Source organism: Pseudophryne corroboree, chromosome 8, assembly GCF_028390025.1.
Source record: "Pseudophryne corroboree isolate aPseCor3 chromosome 8, aPseCor3.hap2, whole genome shotgun sequence".
Lineage (NCBI taxonomy): Eukaryota > Metazoa > Chordata > Amphibia > Anura > Myobatrachidae > Pseudophryne > Pseudophryne corroboree.
The window spans coordinates 57,321,370-57,335,786 of record NC_086451.1 but is presented as its reverse complement, the minus strand read 5'-3'; the positions used below and the strand labels follow the sequence as shown (position 1 = coordinate 57,335,786).

General features: G+C 43.1%; 1 long non-coding RNA gene and 2 pseudogenes across 1 annotated transcript in view; all 3 read left to right on the top strand.

The window, feature by feature from the left end:
* LOC134948454 (uncharacterized) overlaps positions 1-11,888 on the top strand; it is a 31,065-nt gene extending 19,177 nt beyond the window's left edge. Inside the window, exon 2 of the long non-coding RNA XR_010182959.1 lies at positions 11,621-11,888. This is a non-coding gene — a long non-coding RNA (uncharacterized LOC134948454). The remainder of the gene's footprint in view (positions 1-11,620) is intronic.
* On the top strand, positions 3,399-3,518 carry LOC134953785 (5S ribosomal RNA; annotated as a pseudogene).
* LOC134953773 (5S ribosomal RNA) lies at positions 8,564-8,683 on the top strand (annotated as a pseudogene).
* Positions 11,889-14,417: the final 2,529 nt, after the last annotated feature.

The window sequence follows — 14,417 nt, the reverse complement described above, 5'->3', positions numbered from 1 at the left end:
AAGCTGTAATAAGTAGGGGTAAGGACGTTAACCACCTCGGAACATCCTCCCTTATACGTCACCTGCAGCGCATTCATAATAAGTCAGTGACAAGTTCAAAAACTTTGGGTGACCGCGGAAGCAGTCCACTGACCAGTAAATCCCTTCCTCTTGTAACCAAGCTCACGCAAACCACCCCACCAACTCCCTCAGTGTCAATTTCCTCCTTCCCCAGGAATGCCAATAGTCCTGCAGGCCATGTCACTGGCAATTCTGACGAGTCCTCTCCTGCCTGGGATTCCTCCGATGCATCCTTGCGTGTAACGCCTACTGCTGCTGGCGCTGCTGTTGTTGCCGCTGGGAGTCGATGGTCATCCCAGAGGGGAAGTCGTAAGCCCACTTGTACTACTTCCAGTAAGCAATTGACTGTTCAACAGTCCTTTGCGAGGAAGATGAAATATCACAGCAGTCATCCTACTGCAAAGCGGATAACTGAGTCCTTGACAACTATGTTGGTGTTAGACGTGCGTCCGGTATCCGCCGTTAGTTCACAGGGAACTAGACAATTTATTGAGGCAGTGTGCCCCCGTTACCAAATACCATCTAGGTTCCACTTCTCTAGGCAGGCGATACCGAGAATGTACACGGACGTCAGAAAAAGACTCACCAGTGTCCTAAAAAATGCAGTTGTACCCAATGTCCACTTAACCACGGACATATGGACAAGTGGAGCAGGGCAGGGTCAGGACTATATGACAGTGACAGCCCACTGGGTAGATGTATGGACTCCCGCCGCAAGAACAGCAGCGGCGGCACCAGTAGCAGCATCTCGCAAACGCCAACTCTTTCCTAGGCAGGCTACGCTTTGTATCACCGCTTTCCAGAATACGCACACAGCTGAAAACCTCTTACGGCAACTGAGGAAGATCATCGCGGAATGGCTTACCCCAATTGGACTCTCCTGTGGATTTGTGGCATCGGACAACGCCAGCAATATTGTGTGTGCATTAAATATGGGCAAATTCCAGCACGTCCCATGTTTTGCACATACCTTGAATTTGGTGGTGCAGAATTTTTAAAAAAACGACAGGGGCGTGCAAGAGATGCTGTCGGTGGCCAGAAAAATTGCGGGACACTTTCGGCGTACAGGCACCACGTACAGAAGACTGGAGCACCACCAAAAACTACTGAACCTGCCCTGCCATCATCTGAAGCAAGAAGTGGTAACGAGGTGGAATTCAACCCTCTATATGCTTCAGAGGTTGGAGGAGCAGCAAAAGGCCATTCAAGCCTATACAATTGAGCACGATATAGGAGGTGGAATGCACCTGTCTCAAGTGCAGTGGAGAATGATTTCAACGTTGTGCAAGGTTCTGATGCCCTTTGAACTTGCCACACGTGAAGTCAGTTCAGACACTGCCAGCCTGAGTCAGGTCATTCCCCTCATCAGGCTTTTGCAGAAGAAGCTGGAGGCATTGAAGAAGGAGCTAAAAGGGAGCGATTCCGCTAGGCATGTGGGACTTGTGGATGCAGCCCTTAATTCGCTTAACAAGGATTCACGGGTGGTCAATCTGTTGAAATCAGAGCACTACATTTTGGCCACCGTGCTCGATCCTAGATTTAAAGCCTACCTTGGATCTCTCTTTCCGGCAGACACAGGTCTGCTGGGGTTGAAAGACCTGCTGGTGACAAAATTGTCAAGTCAAGCGGAACGCGACCTGTCAACATCTCCTCCTTCACATTCTCCCGCAACTGGGGGTGCGAGGAAAAGGCTCAGAATTCCGAGCCCACCCGCTGGCGGTGATGCAGGGCAGTCTGGAGCGACTGCTGATGCTGACATCTGGTCCGGACTGAAGGACCTGACAACGATTACGGACATGTCGTCTACTGTCACTGCATATGATTCTCTCAACATTGATAGAATGGTGGAGGATTATATGAGTGACCGCATCCAAGTAGGCACGTCACACAGTCCGTACTTATACTGGCAGGAAAAAGAGGCAATTTGGAGGCCCTTGCACAAACTGGCTTTATTCTACCTAAGTTGCCCTCCCACAAGTGTGTACTCCGAAAGAGTGTTTAGTGCCGCCGCTCACCTTGTCAGCAATCGGCGTACGAGGTTACATCCAGAAAATGTGGAGAAGATGATGTTCATTAAAATGAATTATAATCAATTCCTCCGCGGAGACATTGACCAGCAGCAATTGCCTCCACAAAGTACACAGGGAGCTGAGATGGTGGATTCCAGTGGGGACGAATTGATAATCTGTGAGGAGGGGGATGTACACGGTGATATATCGGAGGGTGAAGATGAGGTGGACATCTTGCCTCTGTAGAGCCAGTTTGTGCAAGGAGAGATTAATTGCTTCTTTTTTGGGGGGGGTCCAAACCAACCCGTCATATCAGTCACAGTCGTGTGGCAGACCCTGTCACTGAAATGATGGGTTGGTTAAAGTGTGCATGTCCTGTTTTGTTTATACAACATAAGGGTGGGTGGGAGGGCCCAAGGACAATTCCATCTTGCACCTCTTTTTTCTTTTCTTTTTATTTGCATCATGTGCTGATTGGGGAGGGTTTTTTGGAAGGGACATCCTGCGTGACACTGCAGTGCCACTCCTAGATGGGCCCGGTGTTTGTGTCGGCCACTAGGGTCGCTAATCTTACTCACACAGCTACCTCATTGCGCCTCTTTTTTTCTTTGCGTCATGTGCTGTTTGGGGAGGGTTTTTTGGAAGGGACATCCTGCGTGACACTGCAGTGCCACTCCTAGATGGGCCCGGTGTTTGTGTCGGCCACTAGGGTCGCTTATCTTACTCACACAGCAACCTCGGTGCAAATTTTAGGACTAAAAATAATATTCTGAGGTGTGAGGTATTCAGAATAGACTGAAAATGAGTGTAAATTATGGTTTTTGAGGTTAATAATACTTTGGGATCAAAATGACCCCCAAATTCTATGATTTAAGCTGTTTTTTAGTGTTTTTTGAAAAAAACACCCGAATCCAAAACACACCCGAATCCGACAAAAAAAATTCGGTGAGGTTTTGCCAAAACGCGTTCGAACCCAAAACACGGCCGCGGAACCGAACCCAAAACCAAAACACAAAACCCGAAAAATTTCAGGCGGTCATCTCTAATTTCCACATGTGCCATAATTCAGACCCTGAAGAACTGACCTTCAAAGGCATTGAACTTGTCTCATTGGGCGAGAGAGGAGGAGACCTTGGCAATCTCCTATCCAAGAGGGAGATGTTTTGGATTTTCGAATTGAACACTCTGCACCCTGAAGGCTTCAATGAGGGCTATGAAATAGCCCCGTTTTTATGACGTAAGCACATTGCACTTTTCAACCATTTCACCAGGGTGACCTACCTCTTTCTGCCTCGCTGTCGCACCTTGCAGACCCATATATTATACCACTATTACAGCCATACCACACTGGAAATGCCCAATTCCGCCCGAACTTGGAAGCCAAGCAGTGTTTGGGCCCGGCCAGTACATAGATGGGGAACCATCATGGAAGACCAGGTGCTGTAGGGTGGAATATGGGATGTGAGAGTGCTACTATGACTTCCCCGTGAGGGGTTCCTGGTGCCTTGGGTGATATACAGATGAGTTTTGAACACATGCAGTCTCTTGTACTACCATAATGGAAACTCAGTTTCTGATATTTATAAAACTTGGTATTATCCTGTTGCCAGTATTTCCTCTTGCCCCCCCCCCCCCCCCCCCCCCGCCCTTTTTCCCTTCAGGGCGTGTTTCCCTTGTGCATATATAGCTTTATTTTTATATATTTTTATATGTATTTTTATATATTTTTCTACTTTATGTCGGCCTCATCTGTCCTTGCAAAAAATTATAGTCAAAATTATTTTAGAATATATATCATTTTTTATATATATCTAGTCCCAATGTGCATCTTATTTACATGGGTCTAAGCCCATTTGTATAATAGACACCACCGTTTTGTTTGAGAAAATATCCTATATGAAATCATAATATCAGACAAATTCTATATTCCTTTTTTTATATCTAAAACTTCTGTATGACCCTGCTCCTTTTTTCATCTTCATTTTATATGTGTTTCCCAATGAGAAAAATCCCACCCAAGATGGCCGCTGGGACTGTATACAATTAGTGTCTGCAAGCAACATGCTCCAAGAAAATGGATGCCAATCTTTTATACCATCGGATGTGATCAAAGAACGAACATAACTAAATACAGAACTTCTCCTTAAATTAGTGTTGCAGACACTCAAGTACCATCTTATGCTGAACATTTATTAAACACTATATACAGATCGCGGGCGCAGGCACTGTGCGTCCGGGACGTCCGTACCCGGCGCATGCGCAATGGACGTAAAACACAACAAACTGAATGCATCAGGATCTGGACAATGCCCGTGGGCGCATGCGCCGTGGGTTCGGGATGTCCGCACCCGGCACATGCGCAGTACAGAAACCACGACGCCGGAAGTGGGGCGGACGTGATGTCACCCACTGTCCGGACAGGAAGTCCGGGGAAACTCCGCTCAGGGAGCTTTCTAAGGCTTCCCTGAGCTCAAATTAAATACATATAATAGCGGTTTTGCTCAGTCCAATCCAAATAGTGGATTGAACATGTCTGAGCTTGTTTTTTTATAATATGTTTCAATATGCTAATTCTTGGTCTCCTGATTGACAGGAAGTGATGTAGAGATCACTTCCTCATTAATAGGGGTATATATACCTGTGCTGTCCCACTTGCTCTCTACCCCCTGAGGAAGTCCAGATAGGACGAAACGCGTTGGGAATACATACCTTCTTTTAAGCTAAGATTTGATTTTTTACCTATAGTTGATCTTATTAATTGTATATATATATATTCTTTTTTGAATTGAGTCCTCATAACCCTTACCATATATATACTTTTTTAACTTATTTTTATATATGCTGGTGATATTTTTGTACTGACCCCCCTTTTTTTTAACTCTGACCGTGAAATTTTTATACATATTTTTATTGTGGTTTTTCTTTATCTTTTATTGGTGCAAATGTTATTGTGATTAAAATTTACCTTTTTTAACTTTTACCCTCCTAATATTTATTGACACCATTGGTCGCTCTAAAGTATCTTATCCACCATTTCTGAGATTACTTGTAAAACACCTTACCAGTGTTTTTTATTTAAGACATGAGCTGACGCCCTTAATATATTGAAGGGAGTGTACTTTTTAGGAGTATTTATAGTTATTCTGGTCCATATACTAGTACAAATTGTTATCGCTAATTGGCGCTGCCTAGCTTCCTCCTTTTCACACATTGTTTTTGGTAAACTTGCCCGCAGCTGCCTTGTGTAAGCCGATACATAACTGACAGTATGTTCCGAACCAGTGAACGCACCAACAGAAGGAGCAATGCTTGCCACAAAATTTTTAATGAAACAAGCCAACCAGAAAATGTACCCGATACCGACACACTTGACGAAATGTTTTGGAGCATGGAAAGGTTACTTATTAAAGAAGTGAAGGCATGGTGGAACATCAAGGGGCTTGAACATTATATCAGCGTGGACCGGGTACCCAGAGGCTTAAGAATTACGAAGCAGCCTACTTTTGGGACCGAGAACCCTGAGTTTATTAAGGAATGGGACACCACACTCCATGATTGTTCAGTCAAATTGATGAAGATCCTTATAACTGAAAAGAAACGTGTCATTTCGAAACTGGAATCAGAAATCAAAGAGACTAAAAACAGACTGGAGGTATTTAAAGACAAGGAAGACTTTAAGATCAACGAAAAGGTACTAAACAAGAAACTTGAACATATTGAAGATGAGGTTATTAGGAATAAAAGCAAGAAATTTTTAAGGGACAAGCAAGATTACGAAAATAACAGAATCAAGAATTGGAGCAGGTTCATTAAAGGAGACAAGCCAGAACCCAAACCTAGAAGGGAATATTGGCAGTCCACATCTAGGGGAGGAATGGAGAATGGGAGGAGTTACCCACAGAGAAGACAGAATACGGAGACCTTCAATAGATTTTCCGCACTGCAAAGATTGAGCTCTACTAACGAGGAGGCTTTTTTGTCACCAGGCCCAGATACACGTCCCAAAACTACGGCAAGAAACACCATAAAGGACAGGGTCACGAATATAACACCCATGAAAAGAAGACTGGCCGAAGAAGGAGAGGATGCAGAGGAGGCAGGAGGAATGTACAATTACAAAAACAAAAGGCGACACCTGTAGTAGGGGAGGCATCAAATGGAATATTCAATTTATCAAGTCACACACTATCAGAGTACGAAACAGCAGTATTGAGCAAAGGACTTTCTTATGCACCCACTAAAGGTATGAATAGATTTGACGTTTTTATCGACCTAAACAAGTTTATAAGGAAACTGACTCTCAAGAGGCATTTTCTTAAAAAAGAAAATGCAGTGATTCATAACTATGAACAATCAAAATCAGGATTAAAACCAGTTTCAAAATTCTACCCTCTAGAATCTAAAGGCCATAACGTGGGAATTTTTTATGATTTGGTAAAGAGGGATTTATGTGATACTGAAATTGAACCCATTAAAGAGAAGAACCTTACTAATAGAGAAGTAAAAGCTATTAAGGATTTGCAGGCCAATAACAATATCGTTATAAAATCTGCTGACAAAGGGGGGGGGGTTGGTTATTATGGACCGGGAGGCGTATGTAGCAGAGGCTAACAGACTACTGGGCGATAGAACTTCATATACGCCACTCCCGACTGATCCAAAAGAAGGTTTCGTGGAAGAGCTAAGAATTTTACTCCTGAAAGCTTTCAGATGTGAGATTTTAACTAAAGACGAGTACCAATACCTTTTTAACTCCAACCCCACTACCCCCATTTTTTATTTTTTGCCTAAGGTACATAAGTCCATGATAAACCCACCAGGGAGACCCATTGTGGCAGGGATTGACTCATTAACATCACATTTGTCAGAGTATGTGGACTTGTTTTTAAGAAAACATGTGGTAAACCTTCCGGCATACCTCAAAGACACCACATCGGTTCTTAACCTGATGGAATCGTTCGAGTGGAAAGAAACTTACAGATGGATCACAATTGATGTACAGTCACTCTATACATGCATAGAACATGAAAAAGGAGTTGAGGCTTGCAATGGATTTTTAAGCCAAGATGCGGACATCACAGAGGAACACAGACAATTTTTATGCGAACTAATGTATTTCATTTTAAAACGTAACTATTTTAAATTTTAGATGCATACTTCTTGCAAATCTGTGGCACAGCCATGGGCACGATTTTTGCGCCCAGTTTCGCAAATCTTTTTATGGGACATTGGGAGAAGGAGCACATTTTTAACGACCACCCATTTCAACAAAATATCGCTTTTTATAAACGTTACATAGACGATATCTTAATTGTATGGGATGGTGACGAGACGAGTTTTAATTAATTTTTTACGTATTTATCTAACAACTCGATGAATCTCCATTTTACCGCCAATGAAAACATTACAGAGATTGAGTTCCTGGATCTGGTACTGTCGCATGAGGGCAATGAAGTGATCTCCAAGAATTTCATAAAAAAGTAGACATGAACAGCTACGTCCACTTTAAAAGTAATCACAGTCAACAATGGAAGAACAATATCCCTTTTTCACAGTTTACCAGAATTGCCCGCAACTGCAAAAACCCTGAGGACCGTGATCAACAATTACAAGTGTACACCGAACGATTCAAGGAAAAAGGATATCCCAATCATCTCCTGGGAGAAGCAAATGTTAAGGCTAAAAACCTGGAGAGGCAACAACTTTTGAGGTACAAATCGAAGACAAAGGGGGAGGATGTAGTAAGGTTCATCACTACCTACAGTAGACATGGTAACTTCATCAAGAAAACCCTTAAGAAACACTGGAACATCCTCTTAATGGATCCGGTTCTAAAGGAGTATCTCCCGAAAGATCCACTGGTGGTATTCAAGAAATCACAGAATCTCAAAGACCTGGTGGCACCAAGCATGCTGAGGAAGAAAGAAATCAAATCAGGTATGCCCAAATGTGTCGGGTGCTACAAGTGTGGTCGCTGCAATATGTGTCGTTATCTACACCCCAACAGAAAGACGTTCAGGAATACAGATGGGTCCAGGGAGTACAAGATCAAGGGATTCATCAATTGCAACACGATTTCAGTGATTTACATGCTGGAATGCTCATGTGGAATGAAGTATGTAGGAAAAACCAAGAGACCCCTGAAGATTCGGATTCAGGAGCACGTAAGGAATATTAAAAATAAGGTACTATCCCATGCGGTCTCTAAACATTTCCACATGTGCCATAATTCAGACCCTGAAGAACTGACCTTCAAAGGCATCGAACTTGTCTCATTGGGCGAGAGAGGAGGAGACCTTGGCAATCTCCTATCCAAGAGGGAGATGTTTTGGATTTTCGAATTGAACACTCTGCACCCTGAAGGCTTCAATGAGGTCTATGAAATAGCCCCGTTTTTATGACGTAAGCACATTGCACTTTTCAACCATTTCACCAGGGTGACCTACCTCTTTCTGCCTCGCTGTCGCACCTTGCAGACCCATATATTATACCACTATTACAGCCATACCACACTGGAAATGCCCAATTCCGCCCGAACTTGGAAGCCAAGCAGTGTTTGGGCCCGGCCAGTACATAGATGGGGAACCATCATGGAAGACCAGGTGCTGTAGGGTGGAATATGGGATGTGAGAGTGCTACTATGACTTCCCCGTGAGGGGTTCCTGGTGCCTTGGGTGATATACAGATGAGTTTTGAACACATGCAGTCTCTTGTACTACCATAATGGAAACTCAGTTTCTGATATTTATAAAACTTGGTATTATCCTGTTGCCAGTATTTCCTCTTGCCCCCCCCCCTTTTTCCCTTCCCCCTTATATATGTGCATATATAGCTTTATTTTTATATATTTTTATATATATTTTTATATATTTTTCTACTTTATGTCGGCCTCATCTGTCCTTGCAAAAAATTATAGTCAAAATGATTTTAGAATATATATCATTTTTTATATATATCTAGTCCCAATGTGCATCTTATTTACATGGGTCTAAGCCCATTTGTATAATAGACACCACCGTTTTATTTGAGAAAATATCCTATATGAAGTCATAATATCAGACAAATTCTATATTCCTTTTTTTATATCTAAAACTTCTGTATGACCCTGCTCCTTTTTTCATCTTCATTTTATATGTGTTTCCCAATGAGAAAAATCCCACCCAAGATGGCCGCTGGGACTGTATACAATTAGTGTCTGCAAGCAACATGCTCCAAGAAAATGGATGCCAATCTTTTATACCATCGGATGTGATCAAAGAACGAACATAACTAAATACAGAACTTCTCCTTAAATTAGTGTTGCAGACACTCAAGTACCATCTTATGCTGAACATTTATTAAACACTATATACAGATCGCGGGCGCAGGCACTGTGCGTCCGGGACGTCCGTACCCGGCGCATGCGCAATGGACGTAAAACACAACAAACTGAATGCATCAGGATCCGGACAATGCCCGTGGGCGCATGCGCCGTGGGTTCGGGATGTCCGCACCCGGCACATGCGCAGTACAGAAACCACGACGCCGGAAGTGGGGCGGACGTGATGTCACCCACTGTCCGGACAGGAAGTCCGGGGAAACTCCGCTCAGGGAGCTTTCTAAGGCTTCCCTGAGCTCAAATTAAATACATATAATAGCGGTTTTGCTCAGTCCAATCCAAATAGTGGATTGAACATGTCTGAGCTTGTTTTTTATAATATGTTTCAATATGCTAATTCTTGGTCTCCTGATTGACAGGAAGTGATGTAGAGATCACTTCCTCATTAATAGGGGTATATATACCTGTGCTGTCCCACTTGCTCTCTACCCCCTGAGGAAGTCCAGATAGGACGAAACGCGTTGGGGATACCTACCTCCTTTTAAGCTAAGATTTGATTTTTTACCTGTAGTTGATCTTATTAATTGTATATATATATATTCTTTTTTGAATTGAGTCCTCATAACCCTTACCATATATATACTTTTTTAACTTATTTTTATATATGCTGGTGATATTTTTGTACTGACCCCCCTTTTTTTTTAACTCTGACCGTGAAATTTTTATACATATTTTTATTGTGGTTTTTCTTTATCTTTTATTGGTGCAAATGTTATTGTGATTAAAATTTACCTTTTTTAACTTTTACCCTCCTAATATTTATTGACACCATTGGTCGCTCTAAAGTATCTTATCCACCATTTCTGAGATTACTTGTAAAACACCTTACCAGTGTTTTTTATTTAAGACATGAGCTGACGCCCTTAATATATTGAAGGGAGTGTACTTTTTAGGAGTATTTATAGTTATTCTGGTCCATATACTAGTACAAATTGTTATCGCTAATTGGCGCTGCCTAGCTTCCTCCTTTTCACATATATATATACAGGTTGAGTATCCCATATCCAAATATTCAGAAATACGGAATATTTCGAAATACTGACTTTTTTGAGTGAGAGTGAGATAGTGAAACCTTTGTTTTCTGATGGCTCAATGTACACAAACTTTGTTTAATACACACAGTTATTAAAAATATTGTATTAAATGACCTTCAGGCTGTGTGTATAAGGTGTATATGAAACATAAATGAATTGTGTGAATGTACACACACTTTGTTTAATGCACAAAGTTATAAAAAATATTGGCTAAAATTACCTTCAGGCTGTGTGTATAAGGTGTATATGAAACAAATGCATTCTGTGCTTAGACTTGGGTCCCATCACCATGATATCTCATTATGCTATGCAATTATTCCAAAATACGGAAAAATCCCATATCCAAAATACCCCTGGTCCCGAGCATTTTGGATAAGGGAGACTCAATCTGTATATATATATATATATATATATATATATATAAAATGATCTGTCCTAGAACAAGTAAGGGATTCACTTGGATACACGTGGTTACTTAATAATATGATGTTCGTATGTCAATGGACACAAATCTGTGGAATGTGTTCCAGTCACGAGAGAATAAACCATCCCCAATAGCTCCTAGAAAAATCCTAAAGAGCAGTAAACCACAGAAATTTCTGCAACCTCTAACCATATTATATTACACTGGGTGCACATTATCCGTTAGCTTATTTTAGTTTTTATGTATCACCCTTTTGTGAATTTCTATTTTTTCCTTACTGTGGTTGCAGTAATCAGTCTTATTTTATAGCACAGCTTCAGTCTGTGTGGTGTGTGAGTTTTGCAAAGTTCATACATAGCCTCCTGTGTTGTGGGTTTATTTATTACATAGGGAACTGGTCTTTATCATCATCATTATTATTATCATATATGTATATGTATAATACATCTCTGCAGAGTTACAAATAACATAAAAATACAATTGTACATAAAAGCAAAACAAGTTCAGACCAGGTTGAGGAAGGAAATGCAGATGTGAAAAGAGGCTGGAGGGTCCTGCTGCAGGGAGCTTATAGTCTCTGGTATGTTATCATATGTACACACATATAAAAAAAAAATTGTTGATTTAACCTTAGTTTTGTCAATAAATTACCTTTAAACAGAGAATTGCGTGAAGTTCCTTCCTAAATATAATCCTGTCTTGATATCTCTTTCAGGTGCTCAACCAGATGTCTCTCAAACTCTCCGAAGCTGTCATACTTTCTCCAACGTTCCGGCTTCCCGTGCTGCCTCTGGATAATCCAAGCACAAATGTTTGAGATTTCTTTCACCAAAGTGCTGTCTCCTCCTTCTAGTCTAGCTGCAAAGTGTTAATGAAATGATAGTTACATGTTAAAATGTACAAATATTTTAATACTATATACTCCATGTTCTAGTCTATAGCTATGGCTATAAATAAATACACAACATTATAATACCATCAAATGTCCTGGAATTGAATATCTAAGCAATGAATAATGTTTCTCCTCTGTGCAATGCAGATGAAAAAGATTTCTGTTGTAATTGTTCCGTATTATAATAATTGTTGTGAAATCCATTGCTTTAGAGCAGACAGTTGGCAGGAAATGTGCTAATCACAGCCTCAATCTTTTATTGTTAAAACTGTCCAAAGTTTCTCAATGCCCTTTCACAATGCAATTGTATTGTAATGTAATCCCGTAAAGTTTGTAAGATTTATACATCAATATTGTAAACTTTTTCTCAGGGCACGAGGAGCACAGAATAAATGCTCATACAACAATAGTAAAGAAGAAGAATTAGGGGGGTATTCAATTAGCTCCTAGAATTTCAAAGCTATCTAATTCATAGGTGGTCTTCTGTATGCCGGCGGTCGGGCTCCCGGCGCTCAGTATACCGGCGCCGGGAGCCCGACAGCCGGCATACCGACACTTATTTTCCCTCGTGGGGGTCCACGACCCCCATAGAGGGAGAATAAAATAGTGTGGCGCGCGTAGCGCGCCACCGTGCCCGTAGCGTGGCAAGCGCAGCGAGTCCGCAAGGGGCTCATTTGCGCTCGCCACACTGTCGGTAAGCCGGCGGTCGGCCTCCCGGCGCCGGTATGCTGGTCGCCGGGAGCCCGACCGCCGGCCAGCCGTAGTGAACCTCTAATTCATCCCCCTGCGTATTCAATTGCAGGCCGTTTTTGCCCGTTTTTAAGGCATTTTTGCCATTGCCTATTCAATTTATTTTTTTTAGCGAAAAGGCATTGGCGAAAAATGCCTCAAAATCAGCTAAAACAGCCCGCGTTTTCGCAGGCACATGTGCGAAAAAAACGTGGATTCGCCAATCCACATGTTTTTCACTCCAGACAAATTTTTGGCCTAGGTGGAAAAACGGCCCTGCTATTGAATAGGGCGAATCCCCATTCATCCATAAAATAGCAAAGAGTGCAGTTTTTCACCTAGGTGAAAAAATGGTCCTAATTGAATACCCCCCTTAACCTTCATTTAATAGGTAGTTGCTTGCTACAGCAACACCTACCTAGGATGATGACCAGGGGCGTAGCCAGAACTTTATGGGCCCCATAGCAACGTTTTCAAGGGGCACCCGTTCCAATGCTTCTAGAGAGACACTTCTCTGCAGCAGTTGTTAATATTATGCCCCATAGTGGTGCCCTAGTTTCTTTTATGAATCGCAGTAGTGCTTAAGTTCACCTTATGTCACATTTCAGAGCTTCCAGTACACATTATGGCACACAGTACCCCCAATTCACATTATGATATATAGTGCTCCCCGTTCATATTGTACCTCATTACAGTGACCCGGTTCATGTTATATAATATTAAAAAATGCCCCCCAGTTAATTTTATACCACACTACAATGAGCAAGTCTAGGGGCATACCTTGATAAATTGCAGGCCCCAAGGAAAAAGTTTGAAAAGACCCCTACGTACCACCCAATGGCAAAAAATGTATATAACACATGTAAATGTGACAGGTAAAAAGGGGGTGTAGTATTATATGGCGGCGGCCGGGCTCCCGGCGACCAGCATACCGGCGCCGGGAGCCCGACCGCCGGCATACCGACAGCGTGGCGAGCGCAGATGAGCCCCTTGCGGGCTCGCTGCGCTCGCCACGCGCGCCACACTATTTATTCTCCCTCCACGGAAGTTGTGGACCCCCACGAGGGAGAAAATCTGTCGGTATGCCGGCTGTCGGGATTCCGGTGCCGGTATACTGTGCGCCGGGATCCCGACAGTCGGCAACCTGAAGACCACCTGTAAAAAGGTAGTCCCTCTCAACTCTGGTCCCCATAGCAGCTGCACTGCCGGCACCTATGGTAGCTACCCCCTTGTATATAACACATGTAACTGTGGCAGGGAAGGTGGCCCCTCTCAGCTCTGGGCCCCATAGCAGCTGCACTCCCTGCACCTATGGTAGCTACGCCCTTGTATATAACACATGTAACTGTGACAGGGAAGGTGGCCCCTCTCAGCTCTGGGCCCCATAGTAGCTGCACTCCCTGCACCTATGGTAGCTACGCCCTTGTATATAACACATGTAACTGTGGCAGGGAAGGTGGCCCCTCTCAGCTCTGGGCCCCATAGTAGCTGCACTCCCTGCACCTATGGTAGCTACGCCCTTGTATATAACACATGTAACTGTGGCAGGGAAGGTGGCCCCTCTCAGCTCTGGGCCCCATAGTAGCTGCACTCCCTGCACCTATGGTAGCTACGCCCTTGTATATAACACATGTAACTGTGGCAGGGAAGGTGGGCCCCTCTCAGCTCTGGGCCCCATAGTAGCTGCACTCCCTGCACCTATGGTAGCTACGCCCTTGTATATAACACATGTAACTGTGACAGGGAAGGTGGCCCCTCTCAGCTCTGGGCCCCATAGTAGCTGCACTCCCTGCACCTATGGTAGCTACCCCCTTGTATATAACACATGTAACTGTGACAGGGAAGGTGGCCCCTCTCAGCTCTGGGCCCCATAGTAGCTGCACTCCCTGCA